This window comes from Pogoniulus pusillus, chromosome 32, assembly GCF_015220805.1.
Source record: "Pogoniulus pusillus isolate bPogPus1 chromosome 32, bPogPus1.pri, whole genome shotgun sequence".
Lineage (NCBI taxonomy): Eukaryota > Metazoa > Chordata > Aves > Piciformes > Lybiidae > Pogoniulus > Pogoniulus pusillus.
In genome coordinates, this window is record NC_087295.1 from 4,922,993 (window position 1) to 4,935,998 (window position 13,006).

A 13,006-nucleotide genomic window follows, 5' to 3' on the forward strand; every position below is an offset into this window, starting at 1 on the left:
TAAGTGCTATTTCCCAGTTTAGAGATGAGGAAGCCATGTAGTCAGTGGTTATCAGTGAAGGGGCATAATTTACATCTTCTGACTCAGAGTCCTGTGCTTCAAACAACAGACTATACTTCCTTCTTCAATAAATTTATGATAGAATCTAAGGAAAACACATGTTTTTCATAAAATGTTTGAAGTAATGCAGCATAAACAAGTTATAGTAATATTTAGTTATCACCAGTGCCTCTGATATCTACAACTTCAGTGGAGACAGATCATTATACGTCCCAAATTCTCCTCTAAACAGCCATTATGTATATGTAGAGCACCAAAGTTTTGCAAAGGCATTTCTAAAAGTTAGATTTGGTTTCAGTATGCAAACTGGTTTTTTGGAATGCATCATGGGTTTTGTCTACCATTTGTCACTGAACTCTAATGTTCCATTTTATGCTTGCTTGATGCTCACAAATTCTATTTACAGATATTTCAAGGTTTTATTCTGTGCTTGCTGTATTTTATTCTGTGGATTTACAGAATTCTGTGGATTCTGTGCTTTATCCATGGTGTCAGAGAGCATACCAATGCTATACTAAAATCAAAACCAGCAAAAGGGAGGGATAAGGGACCTAAGTATTTAGTTCATTAAATCTGATGGCCCTCTTGCCTAAAGCTTCACTTGATCATTCATATTAAACTCATTTGGGCTGCCCAGGTTGGTGGTGGAGTTGCCATCCTTGGAGGTGTTCAAGGAAAGACTGGACGAGGCACTTAGTGCCATGGTCTAGTTGATTGGACAGGGCTGGGTGATAGGATGGATTGGATGATCTTGGAGGTCTCTTCCAACCTGGTTGATTCTATGATTCTATGATTTATCACCATTATCTTTTGACCATATGTTTCTGGACTGATTTTCATCAGTTACCAACATGAGGGAATGTGGAAGGCAAGTTGTATGTCAGAAGAAGCTGAATGGATAAAAAAAAGTCCTCAAATTCTACTGCCCATTTAGGAGAAAGTGTAAAATGCTTATGAGCCATGAACAAAATTTCTCCCTCACAGCCTACAATCAAAAGAACAAAGAAGAATTCCTACCATTTCTTTCAAATTTAAACCCTTTTGCTTCAAAATTTAGATCAACTATTCATCCCATTTCTCTCAATTTTAAATTATGTTTCTTAGAATTTTATATTTCTCATAGGTGAGGAGGGACCTGAAGCAGAAGTTTCATTGGTAGAGCAAATTTAGCCAGGCAAGGGCCATGCTTATCTGTGTGCTTGTAAAGCTGAGGTTGACACACTATCCTCTTGCTGTTCCAATACTAAACAAGAAAACATACCTTCAGTCTGAATTCCATGTGTGATAGACGTCAAGATGAAGAAATGAGAGGCTAGAGAAAGGGGAAAAAAGGTCAATCAATATTACCAGTGCACTTACGCAGAGTAGACACTTGGGTACAGTGATAATCACAACAAAGTTGCCTTTCAACCACAAGCTAAATAAGAGTATGTCTGATGTCTACTTGAGACAGTGTTGGCAGATTGAGCTAGAATAAGAAGGCCATCACATGCATAGCTAGTGGCACAGAAAAACTGCTTGTAGATTAAATTAATGCCAAGCTGGAGAAGGCTAAAGAGAAGACAGAGAAGAAGCAATGAAAACTTTGATGAGATATGAGACATTATGCAAGGCCTGGAAATTGTCAACCTAGGTAAATAATTTTCCCTGCTCCATCATAGATGGACTGGAGCAGAGCAGACAGGGATTAATTCAAACAGGGATTAATTCAACCAGCATTAGTGCAATATTTTCCATAAGTAGTTACATGAATATTAGGCCAGTTAGTGTGGCCTAGAATTTTCCTCAAGTCTCAGCAGGCTTCAGAAATATGCCCTTGTTACCAGTGACATGAGGATAGTGCCTGTGCTTGTTACTCAAATACACCACATCAGCAGGAAGAAACAGCTCTTCACTGTCCCACATCATTGCTAAAACATTTTCTTATGTCCAATTAAAAATCTGTGGTAAAATCATGTCCCACTCAAAGGGATTTATAAGATTTTTTTAATGTTATTATTTTGACTGATAATACTACTCATAGCACTGTGGTTCTTGAAGGTTTATGAAGCAGAGGAGCATGTAGAAGGCAGCAGCAGCTTTCTGTTTGGTGAGGAAGAGGTGAGAGGCAACTAAACCACATTTCCCAAAAGCTGAAAGTCACAGTTAGTGCAGAATGTATAAATACAAACATATAAACCACTTTTTTTTCATTCAACACATTGAATAAAACTGTTTGAGATTTAGCTGTCTTACCACAGTTCTGTGTACCATATAGGAAGGTACAGTCACATTCTGCCTCCAGGTAACATAACTCTCTACTTAAAAAGAGGCAATGTTCCCAAAGCTAACCATCCTGATGCCAAACGAAGCCTAAATGTGCACCAGGCAAATCAAGTGACCAGGACCCCCCACATGGCCACTTCCAATTGGTGTGTGTTTGTGAGGGTATAAATCTACACCCTGTTTCCCATCTATTGGTTAAAGAGCAGCTGTGCATAAAAAGGGGCAGATATAATAAGTCATTGTCAGTTAATCCTGGGCAGATTGTGCAGCTGCTTGCTGAATCCAACCTGTCATAGAAGTTTCTGAAAAATCCAAACTCATGCATGAGTATTTGACTTCCATTTTAGCATAAAAACTCTCCCAAGTGACACATTTTGGTTCGATATTAGTGGTGTCCAGCTTGAAAAACGTTCAGAGTTTTCTTCTGAAAGTTTGTTGAGAGAGGGGAAGAGATTTGTTCTACCTTTGTTCAGTTTTGAACCAGTGATGTTACTTTAAAATCATGAATTCTACTTTGCATACATAAATTGTGGAGTTTTCAGTTATTTTACCCTTAGGAATGGGAAACAAAGCACCAGTCGTTTTGCATTAGGAGCAGATGAAAAAAACAACCATCTGCTTTCTGTGATAATAGACTGAATTTGCCTTACACTCTGCTTATTCCTGCTAGGAACATTTCCTTGAACTGGCACAGGATTTCAGAAGCCCCAAGAGGGCTTGGGTAGTGTTCTAATGTTATCAGATCTTTAATTAAAAGTTAAAAGAAGAAAGGATTGACCTTCAAACATGAGTGTTTGCAATGTATCCATCCCTTAGCTATGCTGTGTTTTACTGCTTCATAGAATCATAGAATCAACCAGGTTGGAAGAGACCTCCAAGATCATCCAGTCCAACCTAGCACCCAGCCCTAACCAATCAACTAGACCATGGCACTAAGTGCTTCCACTCTTAAAATAACAAACTGAAGCTGAAGTATGTGATTCTTTATTCATTTCAAAGGAGGAAAGAGGGTTTTTTTCCTATTTATTTTACAAATTGGTCTTATAAGCTTGGCTAATTAAGCTGCCCCTTAAGATCTGAAAGTCAGGGATTTTTCACTCGTATCACTAAATAACGCAAATGTATCAATAATGGAAAGTAACAAACTAGATGAAAGATAACTGGGTAACTTCATAGCTACTGTATGGGGTATAGTCACTTTAAAGCATTGATTTTCTTATTTAGAACATTGTATTTCACAGTTTAGAAGTCATTTTCTCTAAATATGTCATCAATTCAACCCAAGTGCTTTTTGAACCAAAGGACAGACTAACCATCAAAGCAAAAATTAGTATTTGCCCTTTGTGTGCATTTTGCAATATGTAATTAATGTTTTTATTGGTTTTGCCTGTATATCCAATGCAAGGAAAATACCTTTTCCTGTTCATCACATTACAATTACAAAGCTTGACTAGAAAAAGCCAGCTTTAATTTGAAGACTACCAAGTTTATGGCATTAAAAATATGAAAGAAATTAAATCTGGTTAATTGAGGAAGAGCCTTCATAAGTCCTTGCTGACTTAGCATTTATTTCAGTAGTATTTTCTATTTGGAGTGGTTTTTTTATCCTGAAATATCCCATAAAATATTTAAATTGAAATAATTTTCCATAGCTTGAGTTAGGTCTGAATGGGAGTCTAGAATTAGGTAGTCAGTCATTATACAGCATAATGCTTGCTTTTATAGAGGCATCTCTTGCTGCTACATGGAACAAGCAGGATGGTAAATAAGGTCCCAAAAGAAACTTGGTAAAATTCACTAAAAAACCCTGCTGAAATTCAGATTTGTCACTCAACAGACTTCTTACAGCAAGTGAGAGGTTTGCACCTCTAAATAATCCCTTCTATTGTCAGCAGAGTATTTTGTTTCCTTCTTTTCAGGTGGAAAGGAGCCTGTGGTGAGGCACAGCTGAAATCTAGTCAAGAACTCCCTAACTGCACAAAGCAGTCTTATTTTTGAGAAGACATTAGTAAACTTTGTCCCTGATGTGAGGTGTGTACCCAGCAGAGACAAGCTGGTTGCTTGTGTGTGAGGTGGGAAGCATCTGTCTGGGGAATATGTGCCTCTACTCATGTGCCTGTGGCTGCCCAAGTACACAGCTCAGCTCTTGTTTCACTGCTAGGTTCTCTGCCACCTACTCACCAGTTCAGTTAAACAGTGGGACATGCTTTGCCTACTCAGTAAAGCGACACTGAGGGGGGGTTGAACCCAGATGAAACAAAAGCCAGATGTACTTCCGAGTACTTCTGAGATCAGAGTTGTTTCTTGATCTATCCAGGGAGGGGTTTATGACTTTTTCCAGTTCAAAGCATCTCCTTAACACTCGTACTGATGGGCTTATGACAATACAGGGAGCTCACTTCTGAAAACAGCAAAGATCCTCTTATCCTGCAACTTACCCATAACACGAGGGGTTTATACTGCATGTTCCAAATGTAATGAATCAGAAGAAATTTCCTCTGTTACACAGTGTAACAAATGCTGGTATAAGAACTTTTTTGCAAAGTTTGGTCCAACCACAAAAATGTGTGGGTAAAGACAGACAGGATTTGCCAACAACAGACACCATCAGAGGATTCCTCCTAAAAATGCTTGCTTTGCAATGTTCAAAGGCAAAACGATAGACAAACTTGCACTGAAGCAGTCTACAAAATGTGAGATGCAAAAAAAGTGGTTTAATCTTCTATTTCATCATTCTCCTGTCTGTATATGAGTGTCTATTATGCAAGAAGGCATCAAAATCCAGCAGTGGCAGTGCAATTTTGCACAAAAAAAGAGAAAGAGAGGATAATTTGTTCAAGGCCATTTGTACAATACATGCCTTTTCCTATTTTTTTTTCTCATCAAAGGAGATAACTGTGGCTCAGCTTGCTTTTAATTGTGGTAGGACATCTGTAGGACATCAGAGAGTCTGACTCAGACATTAAAGGGAAGAGTTTGGGAAACAGTTGATGAGCCAGTTTGTGTTATGAGACAGCACTTGAGTTGACACCTTTGCAAAAGTTATATAAATTAGGACAGATCTCAGTGCACTATTTGTCATTTATGATTCATGAAGCATCCAGACATAGCTTGGCTAATGTCAGTACTTGAAATATTACTGTAAGGAATTTAACAGGCAAATGATGTTCTGCAAGCTCAGCAGATTATCCCTAATACTTACTTCATGAATTCTCAGATTGCTCTGCCCAATGCTGCCTCTGAAGTTCCAAGTAGTTCCTACTGTCATAATATAGGCAGACGTTTTTGTAAGGAGTTGCTCATAGAAGGAAAAAGAATCCATTCTTAACTGATATTTCATGCTGCAGGATCAGACATTCAGCTCATTTGTATGTGCAGCATTTCCTCCATTCCCACTGACTGCTCTAATCTCTCCTGTCTCCTTCCTTTCATGCTAGTATACCTAGCAAGCTAACACTCTTTCCTCTCCTTTCAGATAGAGGGATGTTGACATACACAAATAGGATATTTCAAGGGACACAAGATAGCACATTCCTGCTTCAAACGCTAAGTTTAAATGGGTGCTTAATTACTGCCCACTCTCCATGCAGGCATTGACAGACTTATCAGCAGTCACTTTTGCAATCAGCTCACACAACCTACAAACTACTTAGCAAGGAGTTTGTCAGTGACTGAGCATAACTGACATTAAATTGTCCTTGGATTCACTCTAGGACTGCAAGCAAATTTCACAAAGTGAAAAGCAAAGAGTAATGCTTCACAAGAAGGACATGGACCTGATGGAGCAGGTCCAGAGGAGGGCCATGAAATTGATCAAAGAGCTGGAACACCTCTCCTGCAAGGACAGGCTGAGGGGAAGGCTGAGGACATCTAATAGCAGTCCCCCCAGTACCCAAATGGGGGCTACAAGAAGGCTGGAAAGGGATTGTTTACAAAAGATGAGGGGCAATGGCTACAAACTAGAGAAGAGTAGGCTTAGACTGGATGTTAGGAATAAGTTCTTTACGATAAAGATGGTGAAACACTGAAACAGGTTGCCCAAAGTGGTAGTTGAGGCCTCATCCTTGGTGATACTCAAGGTAAGGCTTGACAGGGCATTGGGCAACCTAATCTAATGTAGGAATTTCTGCTCATTGCGGGGGGATTAGATTAGATGACCATTGGAGTTCCCTTCCAACCCAAATCATTCTATGATTGTAAGTTTCTATGATTACCTATCAAATCCTTTATGTTTCTGGGACTCTGGTGTGTGTGTTCACTTTCAAGGCTTGTGGGTTTGTGTGTCCATTGTGCACCTCTGTATCCCCATTTGCTTCTGGCTTCTGCTTCCTCCACTTTTCACAGGGTTCAAAGAATGTGCTTCAGATTGGTTAGCTAGCTGGGAGTCATCATAGCAGGTCAATTCATTTTCCCATGGCATGTTTTGTTCCACCTCATGACTGTCATTTTTCCTGTTTCAATCTTACCAGTATTACCTGCTTGGCACAGTAGTTTATCAGTGACTAATGAGCTACCTATTTTCAGGGATGAAGCAGCTAAAGATTTTTTTTTTCTTTACTATGGAGATGATTCCATATGACTTTTCATTCAGCATACCTACTGTTTATATGTTAATTATTCAAATGTTCTCTTTTATTGGCCAGAAATGTATGCAGTGATTCAACGGTAACCATCTCCGTTTGTATAAAACTCACATCAAGTCTGGATGCAGTGCACATGAAAATGCATGCTCGAAAAACAGCTCGGTGAGAGAGGGGAAATGCTTCTTGTGATGGATTATTGTTCAGAACAATAATGAAAATTAAGGATGAAAACTTAAGGCTCACCAGAAGTTTTTGTCAAAAGTGTGATATAGCTGTACCCAGTCACAGGATCACAAGAGCATAGGAGGTTAGGGGTTGGAAGGGACCCAAAAAGATCATCAAGTCCAACCCCCTGCCAGAGCAGGACCATGTAATCTAGCTCAAGTCACACAGGAACACATCCAGACAGGACCTGAAAGTCTCCAGAGGAGGAGACTCCACAGCCTCTCTGGGGAGCCTGTTCCAGTACTCTGTGACCATAACAGTAAAGAACTTCTCCCTTGTGTTGATGTAGAACCTCCTGTGCTGCACCTTACATTGCTCCTTGTCCTATCACAGGGAGCAAGTGAGCAGAGCCTGTGCCCCCCACCCCTGACATACATACCTCAGATGTTTATAAATATAAGATCCCCTCTCAGTTTTCTCCAGACTAAAAAAACCCAGGTCCCTCAGCCTCTCCTTGTAAGGCAGTGTTCCAGTGCCCTAATCATCCTTGTAGCCCTCTGTTGGACTCTCTTGAGCGGATCCATGCCCCTTTTAAACTGAGAAGCCCAAAGCCCCAAGATGGAGTCTCACCGGGGGAGAGCAGAGGCAGAGGAGAACCATACTTGATCTGCTGGACATGCTCTTCTTAGTGCACCCCAGGGTCCCACTGGCCCTCTTGGCCACAAGGATACATTGCTGTCCCATGGACAACTTGTCCACTCTACTGTTCTCTGCTACTCAAGGTGGGGTCTCACCAGTCATTTGCACGCTGGGGTTGTGACAAGATGCCAACTCTGTATCTCACCACTGAGAAATAATAGTTTGCTCCAACTCATTTTCCCTCCTGTTGTCTCATGTACTTAGATGCCATAATAAACCGTGTTTGAGAATGGCAGATTAGCCAGGGAAATGGAGGAATTAAGAGTGGTGACTCTTTAGGAAATGGAAAAGGGAATGCTGTAAGGGTTGGAGGACTGTGGGCAATTTTTGCAAGCTGAGGTTATGACTCAGAGTACTTGGGGAAAAGTGTCAAGCTCAGGGTCCCCTGATTTTAAGTGCAAAATTCTTGAGGGCTTTTACATGTTCAGTCAGATACACAGGGAGTGTGGCATTATTCAGCATAATACCTAGTGATTAACTATAGGTGCATGCAAGGGCCTTTCCAAAGATTTAGGAATACTTTGTACATGTTAAGGAAGTTGGTCAGTAATTGAAGGATTTTTATATATAGATATATCTTAGATATAGCAGAGAAGCTTTTTGCCAGAGGAACTCCCATGCCAAGCCCAGGAGAAGAACCAGAGCTTCCCATTTTAGTAGAATTCATTAGCAACTTGTGGCCATTAGCTGTCCCTGTCTCCCCTTTCACTTGTCTTCACAGTTTCAGGACATGTGCACCAGAAGAGATCTTACCAAAACTTGAAGAAATGACGAGGGTGGTAGCATTTGCTGAAGATCTTTCCTTGTGTGAACCAGCATGAAAGCAATCTGAGGTGTGGCCCAGGTGTTCTTCAGTACTTGTCATGCATGGTGCTGAGAAGTCCTATGGGAAACACAGCAATTATGGTACAAGTTAGGGCAACTCTTAGGGTAGCTGGAATTTTTCCAGGGACCAAGCTGGCCTGTGGCAACTCCAGAATGGAGATAAGTACATATTTCTTGCATTTATTTTCTGCTCTGTATGACACCTGAAAGGAGCTAAGCTGACTGTTTCCTTGTGTTGTCAGCATTGCTGTGCTGCAGAGGAAGAACACAACTGCAAGAATTATTGTACAAGCAAACGAACAAACAAAAAAAGCTGACTTGTAAAGGTCTGCTGAACAGAGATTAATGATATCTCTGTCCAGAGGAACAAAATCTGTTCTTATTGATTTCTGTGTTGTGAAATTAAGGTGCAAGCGAGACCCACAATCACCACAAAACTATTTATTAAAGGATAAAGCTGAACAAAACAGGGGGAGAGAGAGAAGGGGAGAGTGAGGGAACAACAGAGGAAAAAAAGAAGAGCAGGGAAGGAAAAGAGCAGGGATTCATATTACCATCAGCTTAAGATGAGGGGGGGAGGCGGAGAGGGAGAGTGTGTGTGCATGGCCCAGGGATGTTCTTCTGTGGAGTTTGTCAGGTGTTCTTCTTCTGGAGTTGTTCTGCAGGAGTTGGTCCTCAAGTTCTTCTGGTGGAGGTGTTCTTCTTGGCCTTTTTATATTTTTTTTTAAGATTGATGTCCAGATGCAGCTCCCCAGGGTATCTTTCTGTGTATTCTCCTGCATTTGCAGGGGTCCGCATCAGGACCAGGGAGGGCCTCTTCTCCCTCCCTGCGCAGTTTACCTGTCCATACCCCAATACACATATTCCACAAGCCTTTTCTAGCTGATGTAAGATGTACACATCCTGGGCATTCAAGCTGGGCTGAGTCCAAGAAGGCCACAAAAGCATTTTATTTACATCTCTGAGCATTTAGCCAAGAACCTGGGCTAAGTCTGGGAAGGCCACAAAGGCAATCTTTATCTTTGTTGATTTGAACAAGGGAGAGATGATTTAGACTCTCACATGACTGCAGCAGCATAAAACTGTGAAGAGCTAACAGATGAAGACAGATGGAAACATACGAGGTTACTTATCTAGCACACAGTGCAGAGATTCCTGGTGTAGCCTCACCGGATCTCCACAAAGCAGAAGCCTCTGAAAGCGCTGCCCCAAGCGCCTTAGCTCTGTATCAGAGCACAATGGTAGCTGTCACCTCAGACTGTACAACACTCAATGTTATTACCATCAAAGAAAAAAAAATGCACTTTTCCCCTTCTATCTTAAAAATTCACTTGTAGAAGGGAATGAAAGAACTTATAAAAACAATTGCCATGTAAATCACATTTCCACCCTTACCCTCAGCACTGCCTAAATAAATGGGGAATACTGATAAAAATGATGGGGAGATCATTTTTTCTAGCTGCAAGATAAAGCTAAAAGTAATAATCTCCATGGCATGCTTTTGACTGATTTCCTGAGAGGAGTAGTGTATCTCTTGAATCTACTACTAACTGCAAATGCCATGCTGACAAAATTCATCTCAGTGTCAAAAGATTACACTGCACAAAGCTATTATGTATTAATTTAATACTGGATTTGCTCCTTGTTGCAAGGTCAGCTCTCTGCTTTATGACTACTGAAAGGTGATATAAAATACAGTGACCAGAATGCATGTGAAATTAAGTCAGGTTTTATTGTATAATGGTCTTTTGTCAGAATGGGAGAAAAACAGGGCTCATAAAACCTGCTGCTAGTTAGTGGTTGTGGAAATAAAGTCAATCTGCAATTAAACTATAATGGTGATAAATTAAATAGGAGTCAGTAATGGTAGTTAATTAAAACTGGAAATATTTAAAATGTCACTAAGAGTTTTACAGTGAAACCATCTGATGTTTTGGCATGATTGCTCCTAGAAGACCCACTACTGCACAACCCTTCAGGCAAAAGGCCTGCTGAGATCTATACAAGCAATTATAGACCCATTTTAAAGCTGATAAGGACTGTTTGGATTCAAGCAATGGCTACATGGCCATCTGTGAGATCCAGTTTATATTACCTTTAGATGAGATGTGTCTCTTTGAAGAAAAAACACTTTTGGAGGAAATATTCACTTACTTGGACTACTGGACACAGATACAGCTTGGGAAAACTTTTTGTGATAATTTGGTTCTTAGATTTTCATCTAATGGTCATGCCTGAGCATGGAAGGTACAGAGTATACTTGAGATTGTGTGTTGTGATGCAGGTTCTGTGGTCTCAGCTGTATTGCCTTGTTGGGCTGTATGCTGCTGGAGGCCAGAAACTCTGGCTGCCCACTTTTAATTATTTATGCACACTCCAAGGCACTGAGAGTGTAACCTAGTTAAGCTAAAAGAGGATCCTCATGTGTCCATGCAGTGAGGAGGTAGGTCTGGGTTGATCTGCTCTTAAGCACTGCTGCTAGGACAAATAGAGGGCCACAGAACAGGCTGCACCACCAGTGTTGTGCTTCTTTGGATACTTGGATACTCTGCAGCACAGACAGGCTGCTAAGCTGCCTTGTTTGCTGGGCTGACTACACCATCACACTGACACAGCACAAGAGAAAACATCACAGCACACGCTGGCTCCAGAAGGGCTAAATGCTAGGTGACTGAGCCAGAGACTGCCTTTCACCCAAAAGGACAAGCAAATTGCAGTGTTCAGAGCAGGCACAGCCACAGCAGCTGTACTTAGATTTTTGCTTTGGCTTTCACCTACAGCTGCAGAACTTCCTCCAGAAATACCACACAAACATCAAACCCTGGGATGCCAAACACTGCCTGGCAAGACTTCCTGGAGCTGACTGTGACAGACTCTGGCTAGAATTTGTGTTAGTATGAACAGCAAAAGAAAAAAAAATCTTGTATTGAATAGCACTTTTTGAGCAAAATTCCTTGCCTGGCCAGGAATATGGTCACATAACCATAAAAATACCATGCTTTCTGAAATGGTGCTTTGGAGGCACAAAGTCACATCTTCAAACACATAAATATAGACTAAAAACGGCTCTCCAAAACAAAAGATCTGATTTCTTTTTCTGACATAACTGCAGTTCATTCCTGTATATGGACATCACTGTAATAGCCTAAAAGTACCTCAAAGTCTGCAGTGTGTAATCTCTGTAGAGTAATCTCAAATGCAGCAGAGACATAGGCATCATAGCTGCTTTACTCTCTAGGCTCAAGTTAGCATTTCTTGAAGCTGCATCAAGGTATCAATTACATTGCACAGAGGGAGGAAAACCTTACCAGCTTAATCTGTCCAGTGAAACCCAGAGAGCACAGTCTTTGCAAAGCTTCCAGGATCTCAGGGCAAGGAAAAGAGTGCTACAAAATGCCAGGAAGATTGCAGCTTCTCTAAAAGCTTCTTCTCAGCTAGCAAAATCTGATTGAAGTGTTTACTTGGAGAAATCAAATGGATGGTAGGGGAGCACTTCCATTATGCACACTGCAGAAAAATGTGATTGGGAAAATAATATATTCTTACCCTCTGCTGAAGTATGTCTCAACAATTTCCTCCAAAAATACATATAACTGGGTGCTAGTTTTGAAAATTTCATCATGCCCCAGGATTGCTTTCATAAATAAGAAGCATTGCAGCCATTGCCAAGATGTGCTTCACTCCTATTTTTGGGCATACTTCGGAAGTTAAGCAACATTCACTGCACTCAAGGGAAGTTATGCTTAGGTAAGGACTGACACTAAGCCTCATCATAACAGGATTTTCTGGATTTCTGAATCCCAGCCCAAGTCTACAGCCAAAGTTTTGAAACTAGTCCTTATAATGGTCTACAGTAAAACCCACAGAGATGAATAAAAGTGAACTGTGGGTGGAAAATCAAATTCTGTGTTGAAATTTTAGATGCTGTCTTTCAGGTCCATCTCAAATTTAAATCTGTAGATGAGCTGGACTGGTTCTACTGCTCTTACTGCTCCTTTACCATGTAGCTTTGTGACAGAAGCAGGATAAAAGGTCTCCTGCATTCAGCACCAGATGTTTAAAGCATCTAAGAGAAATGAACACTGACGTTCTCATACACATAAAGAAACATGTATTTTACTTTTCAGAAAATGGGAGAGTCTGTGGAAATTCATTGATTCTAGTTGCACCCAGATCACGAATATCCCATTAAATCCACAGTATCCATCCCTCAGCAGAGGTCTGAGAGCCTGTGCTGGAGGCCAGTATGGATGCAGTGTAGCTGTGTCACCTTGGATCAGGTGCTTGTGAAAAGCTAGTGGGTGAGAAACATCTGCAAGAAGCCCTGCTGCATGCCCCCTCTGCTTTGCTTGGGAGCTGCATTTGAGCTCCAGCTCTTGCCCTGGGCCCCTGCTCGAGGTACACTGTGG